The sequence below is a fragment of the Canis aureus genome, chromosome 38 (assembly GCF_053574225.1).
Source record: "Canis aureus isolate CA01 chromosome 38, VMU_Caureus_v.1.0, whole genome shotgun sequence".
Classification (NCBI taxonomy): Eukaryota; Metazoa; Chordata; class Mammalia; order Carnivora; family Canidae; genus Canis; species Canis aureus.
In genome coordinates, this window is record NC_135648.1 from 11,734,338 (window position 1) to 11,751,393 (window position 17,056).

The 17,056-nt window shown below is 43.1% G+C and overlaps 1 protein-coding gene across 33 annotated transcripts in view; it reads left to right on the forward strand.

Moving 5' to 3' along the window:
* The window catches only part of ESRRG (estrogen related receptor gamma), a 616,791-nt gene that overhangs the window by 193,103 nt on the left and 406,632 nt on the right, over positions 1–17,056 (forward strand). The gene's annotated exons all lie outside the window — the stretch shown is intronic.

Sequence of the window (17,056 nt, forward strand, 5' to 3'; positions counted from 1 at the left end):
ACATTTTAAAGTTTTACCCCCAATTGTTGACAGAGCCTGCCATGCTTTTTCTAAAACTAAGCACAATCAGGCTTGATGTAGGTGTGGCTTGAGCATTTATATACAGATTGGGGTGGTTGGGCTTTTATTTCCCTAGTATTTTAACCATTGCTAAGTGTATGTTTCAGTGGCATTAAGTGCATACATGTTGTTTTGTAGCCACCCATCCTCACCACCACCCATCTCTAGAACCTTTTTATCTCAGACAGAAACTGCACCCATTAAATAGTGATTCCTCTCCTCTGTCCCTCCAGCCACTAGCATCCACCATGCTACTTTCTGACTGTGAAGTTTGATTATTGAAGGTACCTCATAAATGGAGTCATACACTTTGTCCTTTTGAGTCTGGGTTATTCATTCAGCATAATGTGTTCAAAGTCCATGTTGTAGCATATATCAGAGTGTTACCTCTTGCTAAAGCGAATAATAGTCCATCGGATATATATTTCACATCTTGTTTTCCCATTCATGAATCTATGGTTATGGGGTGGAGGGACTGATTTTACAGGAGGCCAGTATTTTAAGTCCTAGATATAAAATCTGTCGTGTAATCAAGTACCTGGTGCTGGTCGGTGGTGCCAAGGCTGGTAGATTCAAACAGCAAAGAAAGAGTAGATTGAGGAATCATCCATGTGCATGGCAAAGTCAACAAAAATGTCCAAGCACATGGAGGCTACTTAGGAGGGAGAAGAAATGCTTCAACTGGGCGCCAGCAGCCCTGCGGTGAAGACGGTAATGAAGATGCATGCCATGAATTCACATGGTAGTAATTTTTTTTTTTTTTTTAGTAAATGGCAGTAAATCTTGGTAGTAAATCTTGAGAAGTGGTTGGACTTTGAGTCCAACCCTCAAATGAGACATCATCTTGGAGACAGAGGGGAGAGCTGGATGGAAGATGAAGGGGAGTTTGGCTCTACAAGGCACTTGGGGAAGATGCGATGGCAAAGGAAGAACCAGTGAAGTCTCCATTCAAAGCCACTCTACCATTTTCACAGAGGAAGAGCCCTCAGTGCTACGAGATCAATGAATAATCTATCCTAGAGTCCATTGCAATCCAAAGAACTGGACTAGCTTGGGCTCTTTTCTTCTCCTTGACTTTTCAGTAGTTAGGAAATAATTATTCATACTCGTTCCATCAAAATCCCTTACTTGCCTGAGTTCTTCCTCAGTGAAAGATTGGAACTGGATTAAACTCTTTTCCCTCAACGACTTCTCAGTTACAGTTTCCCTAAGCCTTGAATGACCTTTGAGTTGTCTGCCCCGTGTTCTCCCGGGTTAAAGAATAGTCAGATTTTTGTCTCATCCTGTTCGAAGCTGGTGTTCTTAACGGTCCGGGAACTCCATTCGGTCTTGCCATTGTCCAGTGTGGCACTGGTCCTGCCCTGGTGAGGACGAGTGCCAGCATTTCTGCAAGCAGCTTGATGAGGGGGGCTCGTTAGGGGCCAAACTCATCAAGCTCAACCTCTCAGCCTAGAGGCAGAGCAAGTCACTTTCCAAGAGACTGCTGGTCCTGCAATTGTGTTGCCTTTTGGAGGTGGTTTTACTTTTTTTTTAAATTTTTTTTATTTCTCCTTCTGAAGTCCAGCTCGTTGGCCCATTTCAAGTTGCTTCTGATCTTTAACTGCTGCTCCTCAGCCCCTTGAATCCATCCTTGGGGAGGCTTTCATTGGTCACTTTGCAGAGTCCCCTCAGGCCAAGAAAGCCTCCCTCACTTTGTTTCTACTTAACCCTTGCCCTTCCTGGTGGTGAGGGGCCATCTCTGGGCCGCCTCCCTTGTAGTCTGTTATTATTTGCAGGTGATTAGCAGGTGGCTTCTAAGCAGAAAGGAACATTGCCCCAGGCTCCGCTCTCCCATAGGCTCTTGCCATTTTGCTACAAAAGAGAAAAATCGAGCCTTTGAACAGTGTATATATACTATTCATGTCCTCAGGAAGAGAGGAATGTCTATAAAATTTCAGGGACAGTATTAGATTTTACTCAGTTATCAGAGGGCTGAACTATTGGGTTATGGTGCGGATTGCTTTTGGAATTAAAAAGAAGCAGTTGCCCTAGCTAGGCGTCGGGTCTTTTAGTAAGAGCTTATTTGAGAATTTCTCTCTAGACACTAATCCCCCAACAAGTTGTATTCCAGTGAGACAGAGTGTCCATGAGATCTAGTAATTGGGGCTGTGTTGAGCTATTCTTCTTGCTGGGGGAGCCAGCCTGGTGACAGCACGCCGTGTTCAGCATTCCACCTGCACGCCGGCTACTCATTTGACCACATGAAAGCTCCCTTCCCTACCTCAGTCCTCCAGGCTTTTTTGTCACCGACTCTGCTACCTTCGGATCCCCCAGGGGAAATATTATATGCTTCTTTCAACATCTTGAGCTACTGTCCATGGCATTAAGTGAAACATACATATATATATATATATATATATATATATATATATATATATATATTTTTTTTTTTTTTTTTTTTTTTTTTTTTTTTTTTTTTCCCCTGAACCATTGCTGCAAATGCTGTGTCCTGCTAGGCTCTTCCCTCCCAAAAGGAGCCAGTTCATTCACCTGAGTTTTAAATTGCCAGTTTGTCTCCTATTGCTTTTTAGTTGAAAAATAAAATTAAAAGCCCATCAGAACTTCTTGTCCTCCTCTCCTGTGCAGAATAAACATGACCAAAGCACTCGATTTTTGGATTCGGGGTGTGCGGGAACCACATGAACATACACCGATTCAGTGCTGTTCCGTGGATGTTCTCAGTTTTGCTGGGCGGAGGCTGGTTGCGTCAAAGTCGCTGGTCGTGTAGCAGAGTAGGCCAGAAAGCAATTCCTCGGGTTCTCGGACTCTGGATTTAATTCTTTACGCATATACGAAGGTACAGTGTGTCCCTCAGAGCACCTGGCCTGATCCATCTGTTTCGGTGTGTCCCAGATGTGCCCAGACCTGCTGGGCAGGAGCCTGGCACTCTGTATTTTCACAAGCGCCCCAGGTGCCCCTTTGGGTCCAACAACGCTGGGAAACACTGATCCATTCATTCCCGGGTTTTGCTTGCCAAGCTGTACCGGATCTTGGGGTTGTCCGAGAGGGCGTGGAGTTGTTTATGTGGCCTTTTTCTCTTGCTTGGCTCAGAATCTTTTGTCCCAAGGAGATCATGAACATTGAACAGCAGGCCCATTTTAAACAAACCAGGAAAAGAGGGAGCCTGCTTTAAACAAAACAAAACAAAACACAACAACCACATACACACACACACAGAAACACACAAAAAACCCATAACCAAAAAACACAAACCGAGGGGTGTGTTCTCTTTTATTTGAGAATAACCTTAGGAGGTATAAAGTTGAAATAGTCCTCAGGGCTACTGCTGCTGTCTTGCTGGTCTCAACATGTTTTATATGACAACAGTAATAAAGGCTGTTTCGCCATCCTGTTTAAATCACAAAACCAAGTGGATTCTTTGTTTCCCTGCATGAGAACTGCATGTGGTTCCTATTCCCTGATAAGGTGGCTCAGAAGAGTGACCTGTTGCGATGACCTGGAAATCTTCTCGAGTATAATCCTCTAGATAGTGGTAGATGATAGAGAAGAAAATCAGGAAGCTTTGACATGTGCTGGGGAGCTGCTGGATGTAAATACACATAAGGAAGACGGTGCACTTTTATTATCTATTGAATAAGGCAGGCTGGGGACTGAGGGACGATGGAACACAGTATCTTGGGTACATAATTGAGTTTCACATTTTCTCACCTTACCTGGTGCTGCTCTGCTGTTTGCCCCAGTCACATCTCTGCCCTGCCATCAGCACACCCAGGCTGGGGCCACAAACTGTAGCGACAACAAAAAAAGCCACGACATTAGCCTTTCGTGTATTTGCCGCACTCTTTGGATTGCCATGGCAACAATAGTTTTAATTATGGAGAGGCACAACGATAACTTGTATATCAGATGTGGCTCACTTTTCCCTGTGGACAAAACTCTGATTTGAGAGCGGCTTTGTATGTGGATTTTCCTTCTAGGCTGGATTTTATTATCTGCTCTAACAGACAGCTCTTTCGCTCCATGGAATGAACCAGAGAAAGCTGAAGGACTACTGGCTGAAGGGGCTGCTGGACAGAGGCCCTGGTGGAGACGACTGGACCTTTTTGTCTCAGAGGCAGCCCGGTGCGCTCATCCCCTAGGGATTTCAGAACCAAGCAAGCCATTGCTCTCAAGGGCTGCTCTTGGCTTCCCCTGTTGACCAGTGGAAAACCATGCGTTGGGACAGAGACTTGCACGAAGTACCATCTGGTAGTCATCCTTGACAACCTTCAGGATTATGCTGGGGGTGGGGGGCTGCTCACAGGTAGTTCCATTGCAGTAGCAGGCATGGGAATGCAGAAATCACAGCAGCTCTCCAATCAGAGCTGTGGGGGGAAAAGGCAGGAGAGAGCACATCTTCCTATGCATGTGCCCCCTCCTACCCCCAACCCCTCTTTGTTTATGGATCTGCTTGCCCATCCTTTGAATTTCTCCATAGGCTTGAAGAGATACCACACCACATCTAAATATTTCTGGGCTTCCTCATTCTGAAAGCTCTTGCAAAGCTAAATAATCTTCCCCTTAGGTAAACATAAATCATTGTCTACCTTCTTTGCTCCTTGAGTAGACCTTTTGATACATTCATTAATTATGGCTGCTGCCTGGTGGCATAGCGATGGCTGAGTCACTGCTGTGAGCATCTTTCCTGGAACGCCCCCATTTGTGACACCGAGCCCTAAAATCCCATTTGGTGTTAAAGAGGCCATTCTTTGCGATGGACAGCTGGTTGGGAGCGAGTAGCAGCAACATGCCTGCAAAAGGCAGCAGTGTGGTCTCAGGAGTGAGGGTAGGAGAGGGAGGACACAGGGGACATTGATGGAATGATGTTGTCCTTACACAGGGTGCAGCTGTTTCGAATCTCTGGCAACCCCGGAATAAGACCTTGATCCTCTGCTCTGTAGATCTGCAGCCTCCATCAATAGGGCCAGTTCATCACAATCCCGGCTTTGGAAGGCCAGAATGCCCATGCAGAACTGTTTAGAAATAGGCACCATGGTTCTGCTTTCTGATCCTTTCCCACATTATTAAAAAAAAAAAAAAAAAAAAAAGAAAGAAAAGAAGGTCCTGATTTTTGGTAAATCTTGCTTAACTAATGACACAGTCTCTGTTTGTTTTGCTTCCACATTCGGGAAGCTTTGCGGCTATGATTTTGATTTTGGAGTTTAGGCATGTTAATTAAGCCTTTGTTTGAAAGCAGAGGGGTTCTGTTTCTTGTTTGTTAGTTTAATAAGATTTTGTGTTAAGAATGGCACTGAGAATCTGTCAGAATTAGCTTGGCTGCATATGTGTAGCTCAGTGCTTTGAGACTCTTGAAATGTCTGTTTTTAGGACATCAGCAGGGGGCTAATGAAAAGGCTTTGTTGATTTTAACGAATTGCAAGCCACTGTAGCCAAAATAAATATAATCTGCTTTTTGGATTAGTTGTCACAGATGATTTTACCTACTAACAGTGATTAAGGAACCCGAGTGGACCAGAAACATAGCAGCTCTCCAGTGACTCCTGCTAAAATAGCAATAAACAGAAGTAAATAAAGACTTAGGGCATTAGTTATCTTTAATAAACAGTGACACCAAATATACTGTGTGCAGGCGTGAAGAGGTGGGAGTGGGGGTGTCGGGGAGACTGGGGTGTCAAATACGTGCAAGGCACCCGATCGCTTAAAAAAAACCCAGAGCGCTCGCTGGTGACGTTCGTCTGGTGTAGTTGTACCTCATTAGGAAGTGGTGAGAAAGCCAGAGCCATCTCCTGCTTTCCCAGCCCCCCTCCAACACCAATTCCAGTCATTGTCATTCTGCTCTCTCCGTCCCGTGGACTCTGGGACCAACGTGGAAATCCTGCAACTATAGGATTAGAGTATGAAAATCAAGGACATGCTAATTATTTGTGTAATTATTAACCTCCTTGCTGCAGTGATGCTACCCAGCCATGAGCGGGAGGCCAGCACTGTATCCTTCCCTGTATTTTTCTACCCGGATGAGAATGACTTACCCTGGCTGCCAAATGTGGTGCTCAGATTTCCCCGGGACAGTCTCATGGTGTTTTCCCTCATTGCTGCTTGACCCAGAGAAGAGGTTGTGGCTGAAAGCGTCTCAGGTGCAGTGTCTGAGGACCCGCCGATAGATGCCTTTGGTAGGCCAACATCATAGTGGGTTTGGTGTGGGTTGGTTTTTTTTTCTTCTGATTTTTAATCTCATCGAATATTTTATTTTATTTTATTTTATTTTATTTTATTTTATTTTATTTTATTTTATTTATTTTATTTTATATTTTATTTTATTTATTTTATTTTATTATTTTATTTATTTATTTATTTTATTTATTTTATTTTATTTATTTTATTTATTTCATTTATTTATTTATTTATTTTATTATTTTATTTTATTTTTTATTTTATTATTTTATGTTTTATTATTTTATTTTATATATTTTTAAGATTTTATTTATTTATTCATGAGAGACAGAGAGAGAGGCAGAGACACAGACAGAGGGAGAAGCAGGCTCCCTGCAGGGAGCCCGACATGGGACTCGATCCCAGGCCTCCAGGATCACACCCCAGGCCGAAGGCAGGTGCTCAACCACTGAGCCACCCAGGGATCCCCTCATCGAATATTTTAAACCATGCTGTGGACACGCTCACCTTAGATGGCAAAGCAGGTGACAAACAGAGCTTTCCCTAACTTCTTTCTCCCCTGGAGGGTGGATACTGTTGTATTTGTTTACAGATGCAGAAACTGGTGTGCCCGAGGCCTGCAGATGAGTCCTGGCAAAGCCCAACAATAGAACAGTGGCCTTCTCGTACCCTTGGGAAACCCACGTGTTAGTTGTACCACTGACTGGCCAAAAGCAGCGCATAGGCCCACTCAGGGGTTTCAAAGATGATAATCTCACCCTTGGCTGTCCACCCTCAAGAACGAATTGCTACCGTTTCTTAAGTTCTTTTTTTTTTTTTAAATAATTTAGACATTTGCTAGTATTTTTTTTTGAAGTATTCCTTTTTTTTTTCAAAGATTTATTTATTTATTTATTCATGATAGACATAGAGAGAGAGAGAGGCAGAGACACAGGAGGAGGGAGAAACAGGTTCCATGGTGGGAGTCCGAGACGGGACTCGATCCTGGGACTCCAGGATCGTGCCCTGGGCCAAAGGCAGGCATCAAACTGCTGAACGACCCAGGGATCCCTGTTTCTTAAGTTCTTAGCGTGTGCCAGGCACTGTGCTGAGTGCTTTGCCCATAACGTGCTTTCTGATGCCTTACAGCAACAAATCTTTTCGTTCTGTAAATATTTCTTGAGCCATCCCCTGTACCCGGCTCTGCTGCAGAGATACACAGCAGGGATTAAAATCGATCCGAATTCCTGCCCTCTGGAAGTCTTTGTTCCACTGCGAGGAGTTAAGACAACATGATACGTTTTAAAATAGTTATTATGGGGGCGCCTGGGTGGCTCAGCTGTTGAGCTTCTGCCTTTGGCTCAGGTCTTGATCTCAGAGTCCTGGAATCGAGTCCCACATCGGGCTCCCTGCATGGAGCCGGCTTCTCCCTCCGCCTGTGTCTCTGCCTCTCTCTGTGTGTCTTTCATGAATAGATAAATAAAATCTTTAAAAATAAATAAATAAAATAGTTATTATGGTAGAAGGTGGTAAGTGCCGTGGAGGGAACGCAGAGGTAGGGAGGTGCTGCGGTTCTAGAAGAGGCGGGTAGGAAAGATTAGCAGGTGGCATTTGAGCAAAGACTTGATGGGGGTTAGGTTGCAGCCATGCAGGTGCCTGAGGGGTGGATGCACCTGCCTGAGGGGTGCATGCGAGGGGAAGCAGTGCAGCGACCCTGGGAAAGGAGCCACCCTGGAGTGTTCTAGGGAAGAAACAGAAGAATGGGAGAGGTCAGTGTGGCGAAGAGGCCAGATGTGAAGGAGTTCACAGCCCCTTGTAAGGACTTGGCCTTTTACCACGAAGAAGATGGGAAGCCCCTGGGAGTTTTCAGCAGAGGAGGGACATGCCCTCTTACATTTTCAGACCCTAAGAGGCAGGTTGCATTTCCTCATTTTACCGATGGAATGCAGGGAGCGCAGAGTAAGTGCAGTGGAGCACTTGGAAAAGTCGCAGTGTGACCAAGGCCCAGAGCCCCCAGCACCCCAGCTGCGCTCCGCCTCCTGCCGAAACACTGGGCTGGTGTCTACGTGATGTTTTTCTTTCCACCAAATGGGAAAGATCTTGTAAATGTTATTTTTAGATGATCTCTTTTGAATATCTGGAGTCAGAGACTTGTGTAACCAGACCTTTCGGGATAAACATTAGCCTCATTAAATTCATTTTCCAAACAAGAGAGCAGAATATATATATATAGTAAAATCCGTAAATTGGGTAAAACTGCCATAGGTCACACAAGCAGGAAAGTGTCAGATCTGGAATTTTTTTTTATAATGATTTTATGTATTTATTCACGAGAGACAGAGAGAGAGGCAGAGACACAGGCAGAGGGAGAAGCAGGCTCTCCCTGCGGGGACATCAATGTGAGACTCGATCCCAGGCCCTCAGGATCACGACCTGAGCCCAAGGTTGTTGTTCAACCACTGAGCCACCCGGGTGTCCCACAGATTTGGGACTTTAATCTAGTTCTGCTGCCTGACTCCGAATCTAATGCCCTGCTTAGGCCATCATGCTGCCTCTACTACAAGCTTATAACATTAGACAAGGAATGAGGTTTCTGTTCTACTTGCACTGAGCCGATGCCTGTAATAGTGACCTTAATATGTGGTTCCTTCTTTTCACCAGTTCTTCCATGCTCCAGGACAGATCTTGGGGTAGATGTCTGATGACCAGATAAGCAGGTATTGAAACCCTGTAGCGAGGGAAGGCAGCCATGGTATTGCATATAGTAGTCAATTGAGGACAGTCCCCAGATTTCCTTTGCTCTAAGTCAGAAATTTCTTTTCCAAATTCTATAAACCACCACTAAGTGATAATAGACCATACTGAATATCTGTAAAGGTCTATTCTTCGTGGCATCATTAAAGATTCTCAACTAATCCCTTGGTGAAAGGCTATGCCTGGTTACACATTCAGTCTTGCCTCCGTATATATGGACAAACGAACACAAAACCCCGACTTTTCTGTTTTCTGGGTCTTCTGTGCAACTTTGATGGGTGTTCGTTATCTTGATCAAATCTTTTGTAAGATTTAAATAATCTTGTGTTCTTCTGTGAGGAGCCATGCCTTGCTATGCCAAGACTAAATTCCGGGTCTGGCTTTTTTGTTTTTTTTTTTAATTTTTAAAAAAGATTTTATTTATTTATTCCACGGAGGGAGGGAGGGAGAGGAGAGGAGAGAGAGAGAGAGGGACAGCACGCACAAGCAGCGGGGGAGTAGCAGAGGGAGAGGGAGAAGCAGGCTTCCTACAGAGCAGGGAGCCGGATGTGGGGCTTGATCCCAGGACCCCAGGATCGTGACCTGAGTGGAAGGCAGACACTCAACCAACTGAGCACCCAGGCGCCCCTGGGTCTGGCTTTTGGAGGAGACCTTATTATATCTAAAATCTTCAGCATTTTGAGGAACTAAACAGTAGTTTTGTAGCATGAGCACAGCATTGCTAGTTTCCTTTTCTAAATAACCTTGGATTTCGACCTTGTCCGTTTTACCAAGGAAGCACTGCTATGTGAATGAATGATATACAATTTCATTTTGCTTCTTGCAGAAGTCTTCCCCGAGTATATTTCTGGAGTCATCACACAGTGTCGTTCTACCTTCTTCTAGGGTTTACCTGCCATCTACCACCGTTTCCCTGAATAACCTAAGAGGATGTCTGCGATACTCAGCCCTAGACTTATTAGAATAAAATGTAATACAGGTGCTCTGTTCATTTTCCATGGAAGTCTTAGGTGCCTGGCATTTTGAAATAAGAGGAAGTAATTATCTTGTTATACTACTATCCACTGACAGGTGGGATGGACCTGTGCAAAAGCTTGATTCTGCTTAAAATTCAAATTAACACCCGGTCAGCTCTGCGGTAGGATAGAAATGTGATATTCCTCCCACATGCAGGACTAATTTGGGTGTGCAGTAGTAGGAGTTGCTTTTGTCTGATTTCCAGAGAAGAGGCCTAGCTACGGTGATAGCCTGTTTGTTTTTCCCTTATGTTCTTTAAGACAAGAGAGAAAAGAGCGTATTCTGTTTTAATAAGTTATTAAGGAAGCAGACTTTGTTTCCTAGAAAATCTAGTTCACCTAGCACAGGATTGATCCTGGTTGGTGTTCCCATTTCAGAGCTGGTTTTCTGTTTGAGCTCAGGGCTCTCGCTGTGTGATTGGCCTCCTCACCAAAGCCTTGGAAATAGGCTGTGTCTCAGTTCAAACCCATAAGTGCGGTTCCTGGAGTGATTAACGATAAATTGAACGTAGAAGTATTGGTGCCGTGTAGATGGCGTTTTCCTTACAAAGGGATAGGCAACTGTCCTTTGCTCAGCAGGTGACTTGGAATTAGCAAACCCTTGGCTCTGGCGGATAGAGCAGGAACCCGAGGAAATAGGCGTACAAGGCCTTCTTCATCTTTTTTTTTTTTTTAATTTTTATTTATTTATGATAGTCACACACAGAGAGAGAGAGAGGCAGAGACACAGGCAGAGGGAGAAGCAGGCTCCATGCACCGGGAACCCGATGTGGGATTCGATCCTGGGTCTCCAGGATCGCACCCTGGGTCAATCGCTGTGCCACCCAGGGATCCCGCCTTCTTCTTCTTCAAAGTTATGGCAAGCTAATTGTCCATAGTTTCTTGAGTGGTTTGCTGTAAATAGTTTTACTCTGAAATGGATAATTAGGGAAGAAAGTGGATTTATATCAGTTTATATGTGAAACTGAGATAAAAATATGTAACAGCTAATACCAGATATTTAATTATTATCACTAGTATTGCCTGTAGTTTATGAAATGTTATATTACTCACTTGATGTTCATGATAAGTCTGTGATGGGGGTAGTAGAGGCTTCATTACCCTCACGTTATAGATTAATAAAGTTCAGAGTTTGATTTATCTAAGGTCACGGACCTTACCTGGTTTTCTCGTTTTCTTGCTGCTTTTTTCTCAGATTCTCTTATTTGAAATATAGGCGTTTTACAATTCTCTAACATTGACTTTTACAAATTATTTTTCTTTTTACCTAATGCTCTGCCTTAGGGTATGTATTTGTTCTATTTTAATTCAAATTGCAATTAGCTTATCACGGAAATTTGAGTTAGGAAGAGGTCACTTAGATTGTTAGCATTTTTTAAATCTCATAGTGGAAAGGTCAAAGAATAATAATAAAGACAAGAAAGACGGGAGAAGAGGGTTGGAAGAAGTTTGACATCAGGAAGATGATGAGCATACAGTGTGTCCATGTAGAGAAGCATGCACAATCTAGAACAAGAGAGAAGGAAGACTGCACTTTATTTTCCCCTTTCAAATCGGTAACAAGTGGCAGTCCCATTTCTTTCTCATCAAGGTACAGAGTTGAGGTAGGATGAGATGACGGAGGTTTTCCTTCAAAGGGACAGTGGGTCACACGTTGGTGTTCTAAACTCTCTACGCACGCATAGGTGCCTATATTTATTAGTATGTCTAAAATGAAGGTTAAGAGAATTTTTTTGAGTATTTAAAGTAAACTTTAAAAGTCTGTATCTGAAAAATAGGAATTTTCCCAGGAGTAAACAAAATTAAGACTCCCAGAAGCTGATGTTTGGAACAAAATTACAAATGCCTTTGTAAATTTTAAATTTGGCAAAACATGGTCTACCATCACTTAAAAATAACGACTTTAAAAGGGCTCATAAATAAAGACATAAAAGGCATTTTGACATTTAATACAAAAACAGCATTTTGATGAACTGGGTAAAAATGAATCATAGACATATGGATTACATATTACTTATAGTGTGCCTGAGTTTCAAAATTGAGGCAGTGGAAATCTGGCAAAATATTTTTGGGAAATTTGCTATATATACTATATTTAAAAAGAGGTGAAGATGAACTCCAGACTGCTATGATTGCTCATGACATTGAATTTGATAACTTTTCATTCGCATCTAAGAAATTCTTGTGAAATAGCTCAATCTGTTCATGTGCTGTGGAAGTGAGTTGTTGGAGACAGTGTATACCAATTTCATTTGGTCATATACTCAATCAACAAGAACTTATTACCGAGTGCTCACTGAATGCCTGGATTTGTCTTAGGCACTGTGACAGCTTCCAGGATGGTAACATGAACTGTGGACTCCAGCCTCATGGGAGCAGTAGACAGTGGTAGAAAGGAGCTCACATATTTCTGGGTAATTCAAGTGCTTTGGGATACCCCAAAAGAGACTATAGAGTATTTACTGTGTATCAGTCTCTGTGTTAGCCTTTATGTTTATTATTAGGTGTCATTGTTAGCTCTTCATAACAATGGGGATTTATTATTCCTTTCTAATGGATGGAGAAACTCATGTTTCATCAAAATGTATAGATTAAGTGATTTTTAAAGTGGTGATGGTAGTCTGCTATGTTGATGGCTCCAAATGACCCTCACCTTCTGTATTCTCACCCATGTGTTGTTAATACCCCGTTGAATCATTTTTATTTTTTTTAAGATTTTATTTATTCATGAGAGATACAGAGAGGGAGGCAGAGACACAGGCAGAGGGAGAAGTAGGCTCCCTGCCTGGAGCCTGATGTGGGACTCGATCCCAGGACCCCGGGATCACCCCCTGAGCCAAAGGCAGATGCTCAACCACTGAGCCACCCAAGTGTCCCAAAGCCCCCTTGAATCTTGGATGGCCCAGAGATTCACTTGAACCAATAAATCATGGCCCAAATGACACTGTTTCAGTTCCAGACCTAAGCCTCCATTGGGCTAGCAGCTTCTGCTTTTGTAGCATTGGGAGTCCTGAGTCACCTAGGAAAAAAGTCTAGTTACCTGTTGGAGAGACCCGGTGCTGAGACCATGTGGAGAGACACATGGTGTGGAAGAGGCCCTGAGACTGCTGGGAGGGTGAGAGGAAAGCACAGCTAGCTGACATCTCACCCCAGCTAGCCCCTCCCCAGCTAGCCAGCTGAGTGCAGTGGCTTGAGGGGCCACGAATAAGATCAACAGAAAAGGTGTCCATGTGTAGAAGGATGAGCAAATGCAATGGTGGTTGTTTTCTGCTGCAGAATTTTGAGCAGTCAGGTGGCAAGAGAAGACCAGAGCGGTGGCTGAGTAGGATTTGAACCCAGGTCAGTCTGACCCCAACATATGCTTTTTCTCACTGTGTTTGCTCTGCTTTGAGTCAGTGGGGATGGGGGAACAAAACAGAATTCAGTAATATTTGCACCCCTCCCCAAGTAGTCTGCATCTGACCTGAATGAATCGTGAAAAGGGAAGAGTTGGAAGACTTTTAACTTTGTGTCTTAAAGGAAAAGAGAAACCTACCAGTGCTAGGACCCTCCCCGACGGCCTTCTTGCTCTGTGTACCTTGTAGTTCATGCATCAGAAGAAACGGGAGCAGATGGCCCCAAATTCTCATGCCTGGTACTCTTCCTGGGCAAATGCCATGTAAATGTTTGTATTGACTTTATTTAGAATTATCAAACTAATAACTGATGCTAATGAATTCCTCTCTTTCACTTGGGAGTTGATAAAGTGAACGCGGATAGAAGCTTTAAAAATTACACAAGTGCAACACACACATATACACATGGGGGATGTTATGAACGGTGGCATGAAACAAATGGTGATCAAAAGATATGAAACGAGGGCAGCATGCAGCGGTCAGGGAGAGTGGAGGGTCCCTGGCTGGTGACACAGGGGAGCACTTGAAAGGATAGTTTTCTGGCAAGTCCACGTTTGAAGTGATGTCATCTTTTTTATTCTCCCAACTCAATTGCTTCTCTGAAGCTCATTCTTTCCATTCTGATGAGGAGCAAAAATGTGACATCAAAGGTTAATGCTTGAATTGAGATGAAAGAGAGGAAAGTGGGTGGGCGCGTGTGGTGCGTACACACACACACACACACACACACACACACTGAGATATAGAAAGAATCACAAATGACTAAAAGTTCTTAAAAGTATGATATAAAGGAAAATAGCCATCTTCCTCCCCTGATACATAGTTCACAAGATCACCTGGAGTTTGGATGTGAACCGGCACGGTGCATACCAATGAGGGTGCTATCACGGGCTGCTTCCTTTGGAGGCTTGTGGTGGTAAAGTGCATGGAAATGGGCATGTAGTAGCATCAGCACTTCCGGTCCTCACAGCAAGTTCTTGATCTGCTGAAGCAGCCGTTCTTGGGTCCTGTGTTTGGCATTACCGTGCTATGACTTAGTGTTGTTTATCCAGTCCTCCTTAGGAGATGATCTTGAGTAGACTGCCCTGCGTAGTCTATGTGGGCAGTGCCATGACACTAGTGCACATTTCTCTAATCAAGAACACATTTCCAGGGTTGTGTGTGTGTGTGTATTTTTTTTTTTTTTAGTTATATTGCCTTTTTGCATTGGATAGTTACATAGGTTTACTTTATACTAGTGCAGTCTGCGTGTTGAAGGAACACTTTCTTCCTGTTCCCTCTCCACCTCACCTACAACTACTCAAGGAGAGTAGAACACGTCCTTGTTTTTCTCCACGTTGCTCTAACTTGTGGCAAACGGTTGGCTTCTTCATGCCAACCCAGAGATGAGAGGGTGAGGAGCAGACTGGCTTCTGGGCATTCTTTCAGAAGCAGAGCAGAGGTGACCCTGATGCTTCATCCTGCCCATCTTCTTCAAAAAACCCCACCAAGTGAGGGACTAGAAGCTTCCTTGGTACCTGGGGCCCACAGGATGCCCATCGGAGCTCTGTGAGGAGTGGTGGCAGTCTCTAGTAGCCAGACTAATAGATACCTAGCAAATGGAAGGGAGTCTAAGGAGCCCCTTGATGGAAACTGGTGGAAAGTTAAGGGAGAAATGTGAATATAGACATGTTTTTATATACTACTGATGAATACTGTTCTAACTCCAGTTTCTTAGATTTATGTTTGAATCATTGAACAAAAGTCTAGGAGATAATACTTGAAAATAAATTCCTCCTGTCCTTTGAACATTTTCTCAGGACCTAGGATTTCTGGTGGGGCAAAGACAGAGGTGTGGGGTCTGCTTTCTGTTGGGGGCCGGTCTGTTGAATCCTTATATCTGCCGCCAGGCAGCAATTATAGCGCCGTGCCTGATAGGCTGCCTTAGGGCACAAGGGATAGGTGACCTCGATCGTGGTCACCAGGAATGCCGGCATTGGGTACCCCCTGGTTTAGGAGAGGAAGTATCAAGGGTTAATGTGCACACGAATAAGCCATTCACACTGCTAGTGAAGTGAGCCTTTTTGGAAATTGCACAATTGATTGCAAATGATTTCAGCTGACAATTAGATGTGTTTACATGGTCAAAGCCCTTTTTCATACTGAGACATTTTACCTGAGTGCTCCTTCTGAGAAAAGCTGAAAGTTTCAGAAAATTGCAAGGCCACTAATGGTTTGAAAAATGACCTCTTAGCAGTGTGTTTAAATTATAGTGGGGAAAGAGCGAGCATTTTTATAAGTAACATTTTATTTCATTTGTGTAATGAAGCCCATGTAATAATCAATATTAAAAATGCAATGCTATGCTGGGGCCAAGTACACATATGGATGTGCTGCTAATACTAATAAAAAAAAAACTGAGAATTTTCCTCTTCAGGAAACATTACAAATATTTGTTTATTAATCCCCCATGTCAGAGCTGAGATTAGAACTCAAGCTTTTGCCCGCCAGCTGATTCACTTATCCTCTGACGAGAGCAGAGCTCATGAAAATAGCAGTATATGGAGATAATATAAAGTTTAAAAAATGGCAGGGAGAGTTGATGTGATTTTTAAGAACTTGAAATAGATTTTTTTTTTTTTACTAAGACCTGCTGAAATAAACTCTTTTTGGTGCTTTCCATGTCATTTTCTGTTTGCAGATATAAAATTGTGATTTTTCTATTATTAGTATTGAAATATAATGCACTGTGTCTATATATTTTTTTCTTCCTAGAAAAAATATATAGACAGAATATAACTATAGTCTTTTCAAAGTCATAAAAGGGCCAAAACCATATGAACTACTGTTTTAATTATAAGCCTCCTCAAAGTTTATAATTATCCCCAATAATACTTACAGCATAGTTTTCTTTAAAGACTGTATGTACGTATGTATGTATGTATGTAGGAATTTGAGAGAGAGAGAAGCATGGTCGGGGAAACAGCAAAGGGAGAAGGACAAGCAGACTTCGTGCTGAGCATGGAGCCTGATTTGGGGCTCGAACTTACAACCCTGAGATCATGACCTGAGCCGATATAGAGAGTCAGAAGCTTCACTGACTGAGCTACCCAGGCACCTCCATATACAGTTCTATACATTGTAAAATACCTCATGCACTAAACTGCCTGTTCACAACTGCCCTTAGAAGGAGATGGGGCAGGGGACACCTGGGTGGCTCAGCGGTTTGGTGCCTGCCTTCGGCCCAGGGCATGATGCTGGAGACCCAGGATTGAGTCCCACATCGGGCTCCCTGCATGGAGCCTGCTTCTCCCTCTGCCTATGTCTCTGCCTCTCTCTCTGTGTCTCTCATGAATAAATAAATAAAATCTTTAAAAAAAGAAGGAGATAGGGCAGATATTTTTATTCCCATGCTGGAAATAGTTAACATGCTTGAGGGATCCTTAAGGGCTGCAGAGTTTAAACTTGAAAAAGTATGGAGTCAATGTTTGTTGCATGATTCCAAAGCCACCATCTACTGATTGTGTGGAGCAATTATGCCACATTAAGAAACAAAAAACAAAAAACCCTAAATACTGAATATAATCTTTTATATACTTTCCTTTGGTTTGACTAGAAAAATGTAAATATGAAGGATGCATTGATATAGAAATACTGTACCAGAATTTTATGATTTGCAATAGTTGTATCATCAGTAATATA